The 19120-nt window shown below is 44.5% G+C and overlaps 1 protein-coding gene across 1 annotated transcript in view; it reads left to right on the plus strand.

Moving 5' to 3' along the window:
* Positions 1–19120, plus strand: part of KIF26B (kinesin family member 26B) — a 479220-nt gene that overhangs the window by 13697 nt on the left and 446403 nt on the right. The gene's annotated exons all lie outside the window — the stretch shown is intronic.

Raw genomic sequence — 19120 nt, forward strand, 5'->3', positions numbered from 1 at the left:
ACAGTGGATTTTATAAGAGCAATTTGGTAAGGGATGTTTGAGAAAAAGTATTGCCTTAGATATAAAGACTGCTTAGAGTTAGTCTTCCATTAAAAAAATCTGCCATATTCATTAGGAATTAGAAATAATTTGTGGGGAGTTCTCCCTGGATAGCAATGTAGAAACACCAGAACTCCAAACATTTTATTCATCATTCTTTAAAAAATTCTACATCTTAATTTTTTTGAAACCCTTTTTGCCCCCTTTGCTTTCTCCTTCTCTTTTCTGCTGCTTCAAATATCTAGACGAGACCACAGTTACTTAGACCAATACTTACGCAGCCCACGCCCGTGACTTGGGTGTAATAATCCTCTCATTTGGATGCTGTGGTCTGCAAAGGAGATGGCAGGTAGCAGATGCTGAGTCAACGAGACCCATTCAGTTATTATCAATTTTATTTTTCATCTTTAGCACTAGCCTAGGTTGCCTCTTTTTAAAAAAATTTAATTAATTAATTAATTTATTTATTTTTGGCTGCTGTGGGTCTTCGTTGCTGCACGAGGGCTTTCTCTAGTTGCGGCGAGCAGGGGGGCTACTCTTCGTTGCGGTGCGCAGGCTTCTCATTGCGGTGGCTTCTCGTTGCAGAGCACGGGCTCTAGGCACGCGGGCTTCAGTAGTTGTGACACACGGGCTTCAGTAGTTGTGACACACAGGCTTCAGTAGTTGTGGCGCACGGGCTTAGTTGCTCCACGGCATGTGGGATCCTCCCAGACCAGGGCTCGAACCCGTGTCCCCTGCATTGACCGGTGGATTCTTAACCACTGCGCCACCAGGGAAGTCCCCTAGGTTGCCTGTTTAAATTGTCTGCTTCCTGTGAAATGTTTCCCTAACTCTTCTGTCAGCTACAATAATTTATATTTTTGTTGTAGTCTAAACGCAACTCAGGGAGCACAGGTACTGAAAGCAGGCTTTCATTTGGCCTTTCCCAGCCCAGAGCACATTAGGACTTGGGGGCAGACACAGTGAGAGCAGCCGGAGAGCAGAGGAGCTGCAGGCACGCCCCTTGTCTGCCTCGGATGCCTGCAGGCACGGCAGGGGAGCACTGACAGAGCGTCCTGCAGCCCAGCACACCCTCCACGTGTCTCCCTTGATTCTGTTCTCAGATACCGTATCCTTTATTTTTCCTCTTGCTCTTTCCGCCTAAGTTTGCTCATGTAATTATTTGTGAAATTTCTAGGGAGAAGTCTTTCTAACGGGCTGTGCGTGTGTGCGTGCATGTGCACACTTGGCAGGAGCCCTGCAGGAAGCCTACAAGTTGATGACACGGTAGACATCCTGTCTCAGGCTTCAGACGTTGTTAGGCCGAAGCTTTTATTGGAGGTCAAGGCAGCTAATAAAGTGGGGTGTGCAATTAAAAGGGCATTCAGCACAGAAGGACGGCTAACTGTCTCTCAGGCTGGGAGTGCAGGGAGGGTTGACAGCTGTGAGTCTGCTAATGATGGCTTTACAAGCATATTTTGCAGCCAGGGTGGTAAATGTAATACAAAGGCACGGTTTTCATGTGCCTAATCAGCTCTCTGCTTCCTGTGAGAGGCACCCACTTGGGGAAGGAAGTTGCCGGTTGTGGGCATTTTTGTGGTGGTAGTTTGTGCTAATTGACTTTTTTAAATAGAGTACTTGCCATTATTAGTGATTCTTCATGATGCCCCTTTATGGTGGTCAGGAAGGAGATTGCAGAATGATGGCAAAGGTTTAGGAGGCTGGCCCAGGGTCACCCAGAAAACCTCGGGCTCCTGACTCTCCATCAGGTTCTAATAGGATTTATTTATGCAGTTGTTTTGCCCATGTGGATCTCCTGGACTCTGAACCCTGGGAGTACAGTCATCCTATCTTATTAATTTTACCCAGTAGACAGTAATTATTTTCTTGAATACATGAATTCTCCAAAAATTTCTGGCCTTTTGGAAAAAAATCTTACCACCGCTGTGTAAGGACAGCATCACTGGGGAGGACGGAAGGTGACAGAGGAGGGGATGCAGGCAGTGTGTAGGGGGTGGGAGGTGATGCCTGGATTCGTCCCGGGAGGTGGCAGGATGCTGTCCCACTGCCATGGCCTCCTGTTCTCTAGGAGAGTGAAATCCACAGGGATCAGGGTGCGAGCAGCTTCTACATCTGAGTGGATCTTGGTCTGGGATTTATGGGTTGGCTAGCTTGGAGAGCCTTGAATTTCTTGTTAGTTAACAAGTCCTTATTTTTGCTCAGTTTAATGTGGTTGCATTCACGTCTCGTCTGGCAGAACAAGAGAAGGTGGGAACACTCCCTGGTCCCAGGTATTCAGGGAGGAAACTTATTAGTACCATCGGAACTAAACTGAGAGGGCCGCTCGAGACTACTTCCCCAGACGCTGGTCCCTCCGATTTAATCTCTTCCTTCATCTGATAATTGATACTGCTCAGTTGGTGCCGCACTGCCGCAGCTACTTGGTGAGATGGTGACACGTGATCACATCCAGGATGGAGGAGGGTCTGGAATGATAAAGGAATCTCTCCCTTTAAAGGCTTGGAACTGCCTCAGTTTGACGTGAGAGGAGAAATGCAGTAGGTTAAGAACCTGGTTTTCAGTCATTCAGTGCAGAGTAACAAGGAAGCAGGGTGGATTTTTGCATAGACATTAATGGTGTCCTGCTAATTCTAGAAAGAAATGGAGTAGTGTTCATCACTGCATTTAAGGCACCCATTTTAGTATCTTTTTTAGTAGGATCATGGGCTTTCCAAACCCTCTTTATAATTCTCACATAGGGCAAAAGTCAATATAATATGTCAGGTTAAATGGATGCCATTATTTTTAACATTGTACACCTCCTGGAGGCTTCAGAATATCCTTTTTAATCATTAGCATTTTATAATCATAGAACAAGAGCATAGAAGGAACCTTAGAGGTTATGCAGCATTACATTACTTTTGTAATTAAAAGCCCGGAGCCAGACCATCTGGGTTTGAATCTTTGCTCTGTCATTTATCAGCTCTTGAACTTGAAGGACTTACTGCTTTCTGCCTCAGTTTTCTCACTTATGTAATGGTGTTAATAGCTGCTTCATAGTGAAGTGAATAGACATTTTTCCAAAGAGGACATACAAATGGCCAACAGGCACATGAAAAGATGCTCAACATTGCTAATCATCAGGGAAATGCAAGTCAAAACCGCAATGAGATATCACCTCATCTGTCAGAATGGCTGTCATCAAAAAGAACATAAATAACAAATGTTGGTGAGGATGTGGAGAAAAGGGAACCCTCCTGCACTGTTGGTGGGAATGTAAATTGGTGCAGCCACTGTGGAAAACAGTATGGAGGTTTCTCAAAAAACTAAAAATAGAACTATCATATGATTGAGCAATTCTTCTCCTGGTACATTCCCAAAAAACCAAAATCACTAATTTGAAAAGATACATGCACCCCGGTGTTCATAGCAGCATTATTTACAAGAACCAAGATACGGAAGCAACCTAAGTGTCCATCAGCAGATGAATGGATAAAGAAGATGTGGTACATATATGTGTGTGTGTATATATGTATGTACACACACATATACAGACACACACACACAATGGACTACTACTCAGCCATAAAATAGAATAAAATTTTGCCATTTGCAGCAACATGGATGGATTTGGAGGGCATTAGGCTAAGTGAAATAAGTCAGACAGATAAAGACAAATACTGTATGATACCACTTATATGTGGAATCTAAAAAATACAACAAACTAGTGAATATAACGAAAAAGAACAGACTCACAGCTATAGAGAACAAACTAGTGGTTACCAGAAGGGAGAGGGATAGGAATAGTGGATTAAGGGGTACAGATTATTAGGTATAAAACAAACTACAAGGATATATTGTACAACAATATATAACCAATATTTTATAATAACTATAAATGGAGTATCACCTTTAAAAATTGTGAATCACTATATTGTACACCTGTAACATATAATATTGTACAGCAACTATACTTCAATAAAAGATGTATTTAAAAAAATAGAAAAATAAGATTAACCATCAAAAAAATTGCTTTGTAGGCATGTTTTGTTTGGTACATAGTAGGCATTCATTAAATGGAAGTATTCAAACTGCCATCTTAGAGAAGAGTAAAACTTACATATCTAGACGGTGACCTCCTTTTCCAGGATTGTTTCCACAAAATTAACATTCGGTTTATTCAGTTTTCATTCTCTCATCATCCATCTCTCTCTATCCATCTATCCGTTCATCTGCCTGTCCAACATTTCTTTGGCCTTTACCGTATAGGTATATGGTCCTGGACTCAGTGCTGAGGCTAGAAAGATGATTAAGACACAGTCCTGCCCTTGCGTCTCTCCCAGCCTGGTGGGTGGGGTGGGTATGGAAAGGACGTGCTGAGTGTGGAGTGAGGGGCAGACAGGGAGCAGCCTCCGCTGCTTCAGGCCACTGTGCGGGACTGTTGCCACTTCCTTTTCACAGCACCCCTTTAAGGTGTGTCATGGCAGGATGTGGCGTGGAATGAGATGGTTTCCTAGAAGAGGTGACAGCTGAGTTGAGGCTAATAAGATGAGTAGGAATTGGTGAGCGAAAGAAAGCTGAAGAAGGTGAGGCATTCCAGGGGATCTCGTGAAGAAAGAATAAGCCTCGAGGGTCTGCCTGACCCCTGAGAAGTGCAGTATTGCCAGACATAGTGTCCAAAAAGGGTAACCAACCACATTGCCTTCATAAGAGGTTAAATGACAACATTAGATTTATATACCAGTATTAACAGGTGATGACACCAGGTAATACATCAAGATAGCAGTATAATACCCATGTTCATTACAGCATTATTCACAATGGCAATCCAAGTGTCCATCAATGGATGAATAGACACACAAATGTGGTATAGACACACAGTGGAATATATATATATATTTTAAAATATTTATTTATTTATTTAATTTGGGCTGCATTGGGTCTTTGTTGCTGCGCGCAGGCTTTCTCTAGTTGTGGCGAGCAGGGGCTACTCTTTGTTGGGGTGTGCGGGCTTCTCATTGCAGTGGCTTCTCTTGTTGTGGAGCTCGGGCTCTAGGTGCACAGGCTTCAGTAGTTGTGGCGTGTGGGCTCAGTGGCTGTGGCTTGCGGGCTCTAGAGCACAGGTTCAGTAGTTGTGGCGCACGGGCTTAGTTGCTCCCAGGCATGTGGGATCTTCCCGGACCAGGGCTCGAACCTGTGTCCCCCGCACTGGCAGGGGATTCTTAACCACTGTGCCACCAGGGAAGTCCCCACACAGTGGAATATTATTCAGCCTTAAAAAGGAAGGAAATTCTGACACATGCTACAACAGGGATGAGCCTTGAAGACGTTATGCTAAGTGAAGTAAGCTGGTCACAAAAGGACAAATTCCACTTATATGAGATACCTAGGGTTGTCAAGTTCATAGAGACAGAAGACTGGTTGCCAGGGCCTGGTGGGGGGAGGGGGAGAATGGAAAGTTGTTGCTTAATGAATAAGGAGTTTCAGTTTGGGAAGATGAAAAAGTCCTGCAGGTGGATGGTGGTGATGATTGCACAACCGTGAAAATGTACTTGATGCCACTGAAAAATGCTTAAAATGATCAATTTATGCATTGTGTACCACACACACACACACACACAGATAGCAGTACGAAGTGTGTCACAAAATAGTGTTTTGAGGGATGAGATATCCCTGTGGCCTGACTGAGCAGGGAGATTTCATCCAGTAAGGGCTCCTGAAGGGTGAACATGATAACATTTGTCGATCTAACACTGGACGCTTCTAAGCACGTTATATGCAGTATCACATTGAGTCCTCACAGCCACCCCAGGACCGGGGTGCGGTTACGGTCCCCACTTTTACAGGTGAGAAAACTCAGCGAGGTTAGGTATCTGGGTCAGCGTCCTCACCCCCTCCTTACCCCCTTCACGGTGAGCCCTATTCGAGCCCCTCAGGGGGAGAGGGGAAGGTATTGCAGAGGCGGGCCCGGTGATTGGTCTGTGGAGGGATGCAGGAACACCCCTCACCCTTTCTCTCTTTTCTCTTACTCCCACTTACCTTCTGAGAAGGGGACTGGCCGTGGCCAGCCAGGAGCCTGACAGCTCCTTCGTCTGCATTTGATGTGGGAGGGCGTATGTCACGGGCAGGACCCCCATTACTCTCTTCTGCAGGAACCAGCGCAAAGCAGTTGTATTATTTGTGCCTGTAACTGTTTGAAAAGTTTTACGCGGGCAGTTGTCATCACTGGGTAAACACATTAAGCTGGTAAAGAAATCTTTGTGAGGGCAGCACATTGAATGGTTCCCTGAAAAATAGTTACTAATACGTTACTATAATTGCATTGTACATTTTGCAGTAAACTCCAAAAAACATGACTTATTAGCTCTTGGGTACTTGACAGCAATATGTTCAATGGCAGAATCACTTTCCCAAATTTGCTAACACATTTTGTGTGTATCGCTTTTTCGGAGTTAGACCAAATGGACCCTTTTAAAGATCAGATGAGTTAATAAAAGCTTATATTTATATAGTTGCTTTCTTCAGGTGACTGTACTGGGCCACTGCCACTTTTCCCCTTCTTTCTCACAGCTTCCCTTTAAGGAATGTCATAGCTGGATGTAGGGTAGTCTGTCTTAAATTCATTTAATAGGCAAAAGAGAGACCAAGAAGCTTTTTTTTCCCCATCGATTCAACAACAGTTTATACAGCAGCTGCTCTGTGCCAGTCACTGTTCTAGGCCTTGGACTCTTGATCAATGTCACCAGCGAGCTCAGGTCAGAGCCTAAGACTCCTGGCCATTTCTGGAGCAGTGATGCTAGGAGTTTATGGGATTTCAGGGGTTATTGAAATACCTGCCTTTTTACAGGTGTCTGTTGAGGAAAGGGAATTGTACCATAGCATAACATACCTGATGACTCTGGCCACAGATGAGGTTCTACAGCCATCAGACTGTAAAGCACCTAAGCTTTTCTTGCAAAGGGCCCTTCAAACCATTCTCATGGACTCTTGCTAATTGGGAGTTTCTTTTGGGGGCCCATTGCTCATTCCTTGCTGCCTTTCCTGATTGAGGCTTCCCACAAGAATGAAAAGCTAGAACAGTGGCTTTTGTCTTAAGCAAGGCCATAGATGGTACAGTAACTGCTTTCAGATGCTGCTGATGTGGCCCAGATTCAATATTGTGACCCAGAGGTGAAAGGCTACATATTCTATTACAGCTGGGAGCCAATCAGCCTCCAGACTCCAGTGCATTTCAGCAGAGAAAGGAAGCAGGATAGGGTGACATAACACACTAGACAGTGGCTAGAAATAGGTATGCGAAAATCAGGAATTGAGCTTCAATTTCTAGAAATGTTTGTGTAAAAGACACCACCTATGTTAATGTTAATACAAAAATGCCAGTGATGTAATTCTATATTCCTGGAATGTAGGCTGCATATGGCTACAATCTATATTACATGTGAATGTATAGAGTGAGCATATATATGAATTACAAAGTACTGAGGTTCAGATCCCCTTTTTTTTTTTTTCTTTCCCTCCTACAGTTTTGAGAAAGGATGAAATCTTAGTTAACATTGTTTAGCTCTGAGTACAGTTATGAAATAAGAGTCTTAGAAGGTTGAAACTCATTTCCTTTCCAAGTCTTAGGGTGCACCGTTCAGGCTCATTCACTATGGGTGGCTAGTAGGTCACCTGTGCTATGAGCATGATTATGTTGGATGACTCAGCCGAGGTGGTGACATGAACACAGAGGCCTAGAACAGGGAAGTTGGAAGAGGGGAAGTGAATAGGAGGCAGGGCTACCTTTTTATTTTGAGGTACTAGGTGATTCTCTTTACGAATGCCAGCCAAGGGCAAGTTTCCGTCGGCTGAGATCCTTTGAGATTCCATCAAGTAAAGATTTGGGAAAAAAAAAAGGTACAGGATGGGGCTTTCCTGGTGGCGCAGTGGTTAAGAATCCACCTGCCAATGCAGGGGACATGGGTTTGAGCCCTTGTCCGGGAAGATCCCACATGATGCAGAGCAACTAAACCTGCGTGCCACAACTACTGAGCCTGCGCTCTAGAGCCCATGTGCCTAGAGCCCGTGCTCCGCAACAAGAGAAGCCACTGCAGTGAGAAGCCTGCGCACCGCAACGAAGAGTAGCCCCCGCTCGCCACAATTAGAGAAAGCCTGCGCACAGCAACGAAGACCTAACACAGCCAAAAATAAAATAAATAAATTTATTTTTTAAAAAAAGTACAGGAATTAGAAAATATAATTTTGTGGCAAAGTGTAGAAAGTCCAGCCATGATTGGAAAATAACAAAAGAGGCCATGATCCAAGTTCGAAGATCTCTTTTATCGTATTAATGTTTCCTCAAAAGCCTCTTTTTGTTTGTTCCACTTCTGATTGTTTTCTCTTCCTGTCTAGAGTTAAAGGGAGAGCCGTAAGCATGGAAGCATGACTTTAAAGTGGTGAAATTTTATCCTGAGAAATTTTATCTCAGTGTTTATTCCCTGTGAGACATTGGCATTCTTTTTCAAAATATATTTGTTTGGGGGACTTCCCTGGTAGTCCAGTGGCTAAGACCCTGTGCTCCCAAGGCAGGGCGCCCGGGTTTGATCCCTGGTCAAGGAACTACACGCCGCAACTAAGAGTTCTCATGCCACAACTAAAGATCCTGTATGCTGCAATGAAGATCCCACACACCACAAGGAAGATCCCACGTGTCGCAAATAAGACCCGCTGCAACCAAATAAATAAATAAATAAATATTTTTTAAAAAGAAAAAAAAAATTTGTTTGAGAAGAAATAGTTTAAGATCTATGAAGGTCATACCAGAATTTGCTAGTAAGTAGAGTATCATATTCTATGGAAAGGGACCAGAGAGTTCAGGAAAGATGCATCCTTTGGGTCTATCATAAGATTTTGTCTCCTTCTCTTTCAGTGTCCCAGCTGGCATCCAGGATCCTCCTCCCCGCTTTCCGCACGTGTTTGCTGTAGTTGGGCCTGTCTCCAGGAGCCAAAAACTTTGGGCCTGGTGTAGTCTGCACCGACCCCTGTTAATTTCCTTGATTAAGCTGCGTGCTTTTTTTTTTTTAATTGCAGCACAGTTGATTTACAATGTTGTCTTAGTTTCTGGTGTACAGCAAACTGATTCAGATATATATATATATATATATATATATATATATATATATATATATATATATATATATATTCTTTTTCATATTCTTTTCCATTATGGTTTATTACAAGATATTGAATATAGTTCCCTGTGCTATAGTAGGACCTTGTTGTTTATCGATTTTATGTATAGTAGTTTGTATCTTAAGCTGCACACTCTTGATGTGAGCCTGGCAGTTGAAGGCATAGAAGGTGGGGAAAGTCCTGACAGGTGTTGTATAATAAGTCATATGTTAGCTACCGCCTCCAAAGACACCAGATAGGCATGGGGGTCCCGTTCAGCTCTTTCATGCTCGACATAAGGGCTTTAGGGACACCTCGTATGTCAACTCATCCTTTAACTGTACCTTCAGCTGCAGTGAAACGAATATGGCTGACAGGATGGGCCAACAGTCCTCTGGGCCCTCTGGATTTCAGATGATTCTTTCTGTGACTTTTGTAGGTAATGTTTACTTCTGAATAGAACGCAGTCTGAAGCATTTCACGCTCTCTGGGACTTTTGTGAATAGGTGGTTTGCAGAGAGCTCTGCTGTAACTTTTGCATGGACACACAGGGGTGTGGCCTCTCCCCCTATTTTTTAAAGAAAGATAACGCAGTCTTTATTGATCCCTAAGGTCCTCTAAGATAACACTATCTCAATAAAAGAGTAGTGCTAAGTTAAGTAACCCTATTTAGGGCTTTTTTCAGGGGAGAGGACTGTGGGGTGTCAAGCTTATGAAGAACCTGGGCTGTTAACATGACAGTGCACATGGCTGACACTGATGAATGTCCTGTGAGCAGCTGGGGCAGCCTGGCAGCCTCCCAGCCTCCTCCTGGGCCCTCTGTGTGAATGCTGTCTCACTCCCTGCGACACGAAGGGGTAGGATTCATGGCCCATTGGTTTTGATTTGCTTGCCTTGGCGCGAGTGTGTGTGTGTGTGTGTGTGTGTGTGTGTGTGCGCGCGCCCCTTGCCTTCTGGTGATGGATATGTAGGCAGTGGCTGGGCCTGTTTCTCATTAGCACAGCAACCCTTCAATGAGACAGAGAGACAAGAGCTCTCCAGAACCTCCGGAACCTGCAAGTTTAATGGCCTCAGGTCCTGTGCGCTTAGCTGAGAAAAGGTGAGACTTGCTGTGGGGAATCAGTTTTTTGTTTGGGGAGAGGGTAGAGGGGTTACAGTATGAGCCGGGCCAGGGGTGGGCTCGGAGTGGCTTCCACTCAGGGAGGAGACCCCCGAAGGTAAGGGCGCAGGCAGCAGGGAGAGCTGGCTCTGGCAGGGGCTGAAGGAGCGTCTACGATTTCGTCCCTGAGGGCAGTCCCACCCGGAGGTCAAATCTCACCACCTCTGCCCTGTCCCAGGAGAAAGGCTTAGTGCACCAGAACGATTGCTTGAGCCACTTATTCAAATGATTCCAAGAACATTCAGGAAATATTTAGAGCACCTACTGTGTGCTGGGCATTTCATTAGGAGCTTGGAACTTTCAGGTACAAATACTGACTTTGACCCTGGAGTTGTTACCATGATTACGGGGCCGCGTTTTAAAATAAGAGGAGCACCGTCCTTACAGCTTTGGTTTCAGTGCAAGTGCTTTTCTCTTAGTCCTTTCAGTGAGCGGATCTTGGGCTGTCCCTTTAGTCCGAAGTCTCCTGGCGCTCTTTATTCTAAGTTGTTTCTTTTCTTTTTCTTTGGCCGTGCCCTGCGCATGGGGGATCTTAGTTCCCCGACAAGGGATCAAACCCGTGCCCCCTGCATTGGGAGCATGGAGTCTTAACCACTGGACCACCAAGGAAGTCCCTAAGTTGTCTCTTTTTAAATTGTGGCAAAATGTACATGACATAAAATTTACCATCTCAACCACTTTTAAGTGTACAGTTCAGTGGCATTAAGTGTATTCACCTGTTGTGCAACCATCACCACCATCCTCTCCACATCTTTCTCATCTTTCCAGACTGAAACTCTGAACCCATCAAACAACTCCCCATCTCCCACTCCCTGCTCTACATTATTTTGAAGTAAAGTAGCATTTGGAACACTCCAGAGAATGCTCTAAGGAGAGAGACCCAAATGACTTCATTAAAACTCTTACTCACGTGTTCATTCCTCAAACATCTACTAAGCTCCTAATGTGTGCCTCTACAGCTTCAGAAACAAATGAGATTCAGACTTTGGTCTCAAGAGGTTTACCGACTGGTAGGGGAGAAAAGGGTGTAAATAAACAAGCCCTCAGCCGGTTATGATGGCTGCAGGGCAGGTGTGGAGGGTAGAGAGGAGCAGCTGAGGCGGTGTCAGGAGGACCAGGGTGGACCCTCATCGGAGCCTTGACAACAGAGGGGGAGGAGGGCATTCCGGAGAGCAGCCGCTGTGGGAGCAGAGGCGGGGGCGCATCACGTGTGCGGGCGTGGTGGCCAGGGCGAGATGGAGGTGAGCACAGGTGCAGGGCCTTGTGGGCCTGGCGGAGGACCGGACTGCATTTTTTTTGGAGGATTTTCTTTATTGTGGCATTTTATTTATTTAAAAAACTTTTAGTTTTATATTGGAGTATAGTTGATTTACAATGTTGTGTTAGTTTCAGGTATACGGCAAAATGATTCAGTTATATGTATAAATATATCCATTCTTTTTCAGATCCTTTTCCCATATAGGTTATTACAGAATATTGAGAAGAGTTCCCTGTGCTATACAGTAGGTCCTTGTTGGTTATCTAATTTATATATAGTAGTGTGTATATGTTAATCCCAAACTCCTAATTTATCCCTCCCCCCCCCACGTTTCCCCTTTGGTAACCATAAGTTTTCAAAGTCTGTGAATCTGTTTCTGTTTTGTAAATAAGCTCATTTGTATCATTGTTTTAGATGCCACATATAAGTGATATCATATGATATTTGTATTTCCTTCTGCGTTTTAAGCAGGGGACCAGATCTGTGCTCTAGCGTAATTGCTGGCAGCAATGAGGAAAAGAATTGGAGGGATGCAAGACCTCAGTGCACCCAGCAAGAGACTGTTGTGAGATTTTAAAGGAATATCTTGCCTTTGAAACATTTGGTTTCACTGGAACTTCTGTTTTCCTATGAAATATTTTGTGGATGTCAGGTCCTCGTCATTTCTAAGTGTGGGAGGGACTCGTGTCTCTCCTGGGGTTGGACATTCAGCTTCAGATGCTGGAGGCTGTAGAGATGAGTGGCGAAGAGAGGGGATTTGTAGTCACTTTTTAAAACGTACAGATCTGCTCATGCAGTGCTGAGGAGGTGTACAGTTCATGGGCCAGTGGTTACCAGGGAAACAGTAAGAGAAGGGAAGCAGAAAGAACCAAACCACAGAAATAGTCACACACTTGCTCACCACCAGAGCAGCGCTTGGGGTCCTCTGGAGTCAGTGCGTAGATCCTTTTCTCTATTGTGGGGAAATGGGGTGGGGGCCATGTGCCCTCCCCTCCCCTACCCCAGCCTGTCCGATGTTGAGAGGCCAGAGAATCCCAACAATTACTGTGCCAGCGAGGGATTTGCCAGAGCACTCAGCGTCTTTCCACAGTAAAGTTTCTTCTCTTTATCTCTTTCACACACAAATTCAAACCCTTTTTTTCCTTAAATCACTTCTGTGCTGTTTAACCTCTTTACCCTGATTCTTCCCCCTCCTGTCTTGCTCCTTTTATAGTAGTTTCCTGCTAATGGATCACCTGGATAAGATTGCCCCTGGCTTTGTGAGAGCGGCAGTTAGTGCTCGCCCTGAGAAGGCCGCGCTCAGCGGCCTTGGTGTGGAGATGGATTGGGCCTGACTCCTTTCATCTGAAAGTAGGTTATCGATTAGCACGGATGCCAATTTACTGCACAGGCTCTTGCCAACCCCTCTTGATCTCATTATGGTGTAAATTTTCAAGATTGTATCACATTAGCTCAGGAGAATTCAGGAGAATTCAGGAGAGAAACATGTAGTAGTAAAGTAAAAAAAAGAAAAAAGTCACAGGCTTCCCTGGTGACGCAGTGGTTAAGAATCCGCCTGCCAATGCAAGGGACACGGGTTCGAGCCCTGGTCTGGGAAGATCCCACGTGCCGCGGAGCAACTAAGCCCGTGCGCCACAACTACTGAGCCTGCGCTCTAGAGCCCACGTGCCACAACTACTGAAGCCCGCGCGCCTAGAGCCCATGCTCCGCAACAAGAGAAGCCACTGCAATGAGAAGCCCGTGCACCCCAACAAAGAGTAGCCCCTGCTCTCCGCAACTAGAGAAAGCCCGCGCACAGCAACGAAGACCCAACGCAGCCAAAAATAAATTAAAAAAAAAAAAAAAAAAAGGCAACAAGAAGATGACCATTTCTTTCGTTTTATTATAATCCAGATAAAAATAATCATGGCTTCACCTGGCGATTTTCTGAGACTGTGGTGTGTGTGTGTGTGTAGGTGGGTTGTTTATAAGGCATGGTGACACCCAGCGACAGGTTTTAAAGTACTTTACGTCTTTGGTCTCTTCTTTTGATTCTAGGATTGATTTTCTTGGGAAATTATGATTTTAGGGAGAAGATGAGACTGTCAGGTAGGTGTATTTGCTCTGGCAAGACTCTCCTAGTCTCAGCTTGAGACGCTGAGATGGCAGAGGAGGGTGTGCTGGCCACCGTGGGCTGGCTAATGCTGATTCTGTAGGCCAGACAGTTTGTGTGTAGGCCAGACTTTGGACAAGTAGGAATGTGAGATTGTTCTTTTCTGTTTTTAAATAGCTTTATTAAGATACCATTTACATGCCATACAACTCGCCTGTTTTAAATGTACCAATCAGTGGATTTTAGTATATTTCCAGAATTTTGGAGCCATCAAATTTTAGCATATTTCTGTCACTCCAAAAGGAAATGTGTCCATTATCAGTCACTCCCCATTCTCTTCATTCCCTCAGCCATAGCATACCGCTAGTCTACTTTCTGGACATTTCATATACGTGGAACCATACAACATGTGGTCTTTTGTGACTGACTTCTCTCACTTAGCACAATGTCGTCAAGGTTCACCAGGTTGTAGCATGGATCGGAACTTCATACCTTTATTGCCAGGTAACATTCCATTGTGTGGATACGCACATGTTATATGTCCATTCATCAATTGATGGATATCTGGGTCATTTCCAGTTTTTCACTATTAGGAAAAATGCTGTTATGAACATTTGTGTGTCAACCTTTGTGTGAACATAGGTTTTCTTTTCTCATGGGTGGATACCTAGGAGTGGCATTACTGGTTCTTATGGCAACTCTATGCTTAACATTTTGAGAAATTTTCAAACTGTTTTCCAAAGTGGCCGCACCATTTACATTCCCACCAGCAGTAGATAAGGATTCCTTTCTCCGCATCCTCTCCAATAGTTGTTATTGTCTGTCTTTTTTATTCTAGTGGATATGAAGAGGTATCGCACTGTGGTTTTGGTTTGCATTTCACTGATGACTAATGAGGTTGAGCGTCTTTTCATGTGTTTATTGACCATTCATATGTTTTCTTTGGAGGAATGTTTAATCAGATCTTTTGTCCATTTTTTAATTGGGCTTTTTGTTGTTGCTATTGTTACTGAGCTGTAAGAGTCCTTTATATACTCTGGATATAAGTCCCTTATCAGATATATAATTGGCCAGTATTTTCTCCCAATCTTTTCACTTTCTCGATGATGTCATTTGAGGCACGAAAGTTTTATTTTTGTTGAAGTCCAACTTACTAATTTTTCTTTTATTGCTGTGCGTTTAGTGTCATATCTAAAGAAATCATTGCCTAACTCAAGATCATGAAGATTTATTTTTATATGTTCTTCCAAGAGTTTTATAGTTTTAGCTCCAAGTTAGGTCTATGATCCTTTTTTAAAAAAAATTTATTTATTTTATTTTTGCCTGTGTTGGGTGTTCGTTGCTGCACACAGGCTTTCTCTAGTTGCGGTGAATGGGGGCTACTCTTCATTGCGGAGCACAGGCTTCTCATTGTGGTGGCTTCTCTTGTTGCGGAGCACGGGCTCTAGGCACGCGGGCTTCAGTAGTTGCAGCACGTGGGCTTAGTAGTTGTGGCTCGCGGACTCTAGAGCGCAGGCTCAGTAGTTGTGGCGCACGGGCTTAGTTGCTCCACGGCATGTGGGATCTTCCCAGACCAGGGCTCGAACCCGTGTCCCCTGCATGGGCAGGCGGATTCTTAACCACTTTGCCACCAGGGAAGCCCTATGATCCATTTTCAATTAAGACCATTCACTTTTCCTGCAATAAAAAATTTTCCCAGACTGATTGAAGTTTCAACAAGATAGATTTAGAATACCATTGTACATTTTCTTTTCCGTTCCTTATTTTTTAACAAAACATGCATGGTGGCCATCACATGCTGGGTAATCAGGACTGCAGAGACTGACGTGAGAGTTGGCACACGAGCAGGCAGGGGTGGAGATCCTGCCAAAGTCTCTAACACGTCTTTGGAGGGGTGGGAGAACTGTCACACAAGCAACTTGGAGGTGGGAGATGGACTTCAGGACCTTAGCACTCAGCACAAGAAAGCTTGACCTCTTGACCAGCCTCAGAGGTGACAAAGCAAATGAGCCATCAAAGAGAGGCCTGGTGGCATGGCACAATTAAGTCATCGTGGTACCAGGGCAGCCTGCCAAGTGAGCTGTCAGAAGGGCAGACAATGATCAGGTTTTTTGCTGGTGTGCTGTCATGTAGTTATTTGATAAAGCTGTCTCTCCATTCTTGCTTTCAGTGAGGTTTTTTTTTAACACCCTATCCCTCACCCTCCTGCAAAAGGTACAGGAGGTTTCTTAAGCACAGCTCTGGTTTTCTTCCCGAGTCCCCCAAGGATCAGATATGACTTTGGGGGGATGTGGGGGAAGGTGAGATGCTGGCCATATTTTTACCAAAAACCAAGACTAGTGACACAAGATGGAAGTCACTAGATGCAGTGACCTCATAGTATGTTCCCTCTTGCGGCATAAATCGAAAAGGCAAATTGAGTGGTAGCCTGTCAAGATGAATTTTAATACTCTGTAACTTGAGCTCCAGGCCAGGTCTCAAAACACTTCGGGCACATTGCCAGAAATAGCTTAGTCCTTCAGTGAACCCGAGTGATCATGGAGAGTGATTGTGGGTTGGCCTTAGGTACTGATCTCGTCCACACACTTGAATCATCTGCACACACACAGGTACACCCTGTGTGCATCTCCAGGGAAGCTGGTTCACGTTTAATGTTCTTCCAGCCACCATTTGATTTTAAAATCTTGGGGGAAAGTATTGAAGATCGAATGTATTCATCTCTCCTGCATAAAAATAAGAAAAGGCCACTATTTAAAATTCTGAGTTTATGCAACAAATTAAATATGGAACATCAGTTCTCATCACAAAATGATTTATCCATGGTTTACCTTTAGAGAGCAGTTTCTCCTTGGTGCAGTTGAGATGGACTTCTCAGGAACTCTTATATTAGGTATGGAAGTGCGCCTGCACCTGATCTCCCAGGGGGCAGAGGCTGTGTAAGTGCGTGGTGGACAGTTTTTAGCAAATATGGCTGTTTGAGGATTTAGGAGGCTCCTAAACCTGAGAGGATTGATGGATGTTTATTACTGCTGCAGCAGAGAGAGATGTATTATTGAACATGTCCCTTGTCTGCACTGAAAAAGCCTGTCCAGAGCAATAAAACGTTTCTCTGGGTATTTACATCCCAGTACAATGGGCAACCGTATGATTCTAGATTGGAATCCAAGACACTCGAGTCCACAGTTAATTTTCAGAGCCAGATTTTTTTATATTGCTTCTCTGGGATTAGGCAAATCATCCAATTCACATTCAAGTCAACCCACATTTTTGAGAGTCTGCTGTGTGCTAAGGCAGTGGAGATACTTAATAAGACCTGCGGTTCCAGCCTTCAAGAATAGTATAAAGAGGGGGAGAGTCTGGACACTATCCAGAGGCACAAGTTGTTTTGGGACTAAGTGACTCTAAACATCCTTTCTAGGTCTCCTCATTACTCTGAACATAAGCTTTGTTCTCAGTCAACAACACTCTGGTCTCTCTTTTCTCTCTGCAAAGCCAGAGGGGTAGCACATTCCTTATGTCACAGGAATAGGCAGTCATCTGGCAGTTTAATTACCAACATGAAGAATTCCATTTGCCACCAGTTTACTTGTATTTCTAGCATTTATATTTTCTCCTCCCCTCCCATGTGTGCTAGTTTTCTAAATAATAGCAACAACGACCAAATTCCCTCGTCAGTAAGGCACGGACTGAGATGGGTTCTGGAGATGCTGATCCCCTGGGAGCTGTGTGAAATCTCCTTTGGTAAAGCCTGGGCCCTGCTTCTCTCACCTCAGGGTAAGTGTCCTCCCACTAGCCCCCTGACTGAGTTTCTTCATTTTCTGCTTTATCCGGGTGCAAATGGAACCAGCTAAACAGCCTTGGTAAGTTATCCTCTGGGATGACCTCACTGTGTCTCTGAGGTAAGAGAAATTTCACTAACTTTATGGTTGACAGGAGTTGCTTTTAGAGTGTGACCCTGAAAGGCAGTAGGAGCTGAGAGAGGGAGGTCACAGGGTCAGGAGTCAGGACACCTGGGGAGGGGTTCTAGTCCCACTTTCGGCTCTGAGAGCCGTGTGGTAAGTGACTTACCTCCCATGTGGTCTTCTGTAAAGTGGGAGTCTAAATACATGTCCTGTTTACCTTTTCGGCAAAAATCAAATGTGGCAGTGGAAGTGTCTACTCAATAGAGTGACATCATTGTTAACCATCATCACCGAAAGAACTATGATAGTCCTGGACAAAAGGTCCAGCACTTTTCTAACAATTTATTTCTCCACAATAAAAGATGATAAGATCTGTGGATAACTGGTGCTTTGGCTAATGAAGTGGAGTGTTTCTGTGGTCGCTTGCTTTTGACCAGCCTGACAAACAGGAGAATTGATGATTCAGGTTCCTGTCTTGACCAAATACTGAACACATTCATTCGTACTTTAGGAGAATATGGATTGGAAGGCTCTTGGTATTTGAGTTTTGTGAGTGGCGATGGGATGTTGGGAGGTGATGAAATGGTGACTCAGCTTTCATGGCTTACTAGATAATATTGAACAATTATTGGAGCATTTATTAGTCACCTGATAGGGTAAGTGGGTTAAGGGCCATCTTTGCCAATAAGCAAACGACGTGGAATTAATTCATATTCTCGAGCTTAAGAGTGAGATAATGAAAATTGTGGTTGAGGATTACTTTTCAGATCTTGGAGAAATTCAAGTTTGAATGATGAACATCTGAATGAGGATAGCCAACCTTGCAACAGGAATCAAAGGGCAGATTTAAGACACTGTAGAACATAGATGTGGCTAGTGAGCTGGGCGAGTGGGTGGGAAGTGAGGCCACTGCAATAACCAGCAAAACCCACCTCCCTCTCTGAGAGCCTCTGTTTGTTCCAGGATCACATTTTCATACTGTCATGTTTGGGTTTGATTTAATAGCTCAATTTAGGAGAGACACTTTAACTTTCCCATTATGCTTTGCAAACTAGTGACAAGAAAGGTTTGTTTGTTTTTTTTTTAAATTTTTGGCTGCGTGGGTCTTTGTCGCTGCGCACGGGCTTTCTCTAGTTGCGGCGAGCGGGGGCTACTCTTCATTGTGGTGCGCGGGCTTCTCACTGCGGTGGCTTCTCTTGTTGCGGAGCACGGGCTCTAGGTGCGCGAGCTTCAGTAGTTGTGGTGCACGGGCTCAGTAGTTGTGGCTCGCGGGCTCTAGAGTGCTGGCTCGGTAGTTGTGGCGCACGGGCTTTGTTGCTCCGCGGCATGTGGGATCTTCCCGGACCAGGGCTCGAACCCGTGTCCCCTGCATTGGCAGGAGGATTCTTAACCACTGCACCACCAGGGAAATCCTGACAAGATAGGTTTTGAGAAACTAGCTGCCAAGTAAATTCCACCAACAAAAATCTTTAAACTTTAAAATCGTGAACTCTTGTGCCTTGCGGGTGGGAATGTCATACGGTGCAGCTGCTATGGAAAAT

Source organism: Eschrichtius robustus, chromosome 3 (genome assembly GCF_028021215.1).
Source record: "Eschrichtius robustus isolate mEscRob2 chromosome 3, mEscRob2.pri, whole genome shotgun sequence".
In the NCBI taxonomy this organism is placed as follows: domain Eukaryota; kingdom Metazoa; phylum Chordata; class Mammalia; order Artiodactyla; family Eschrichtiidae; genus Eschrichtius; species Eschrichtius robustus.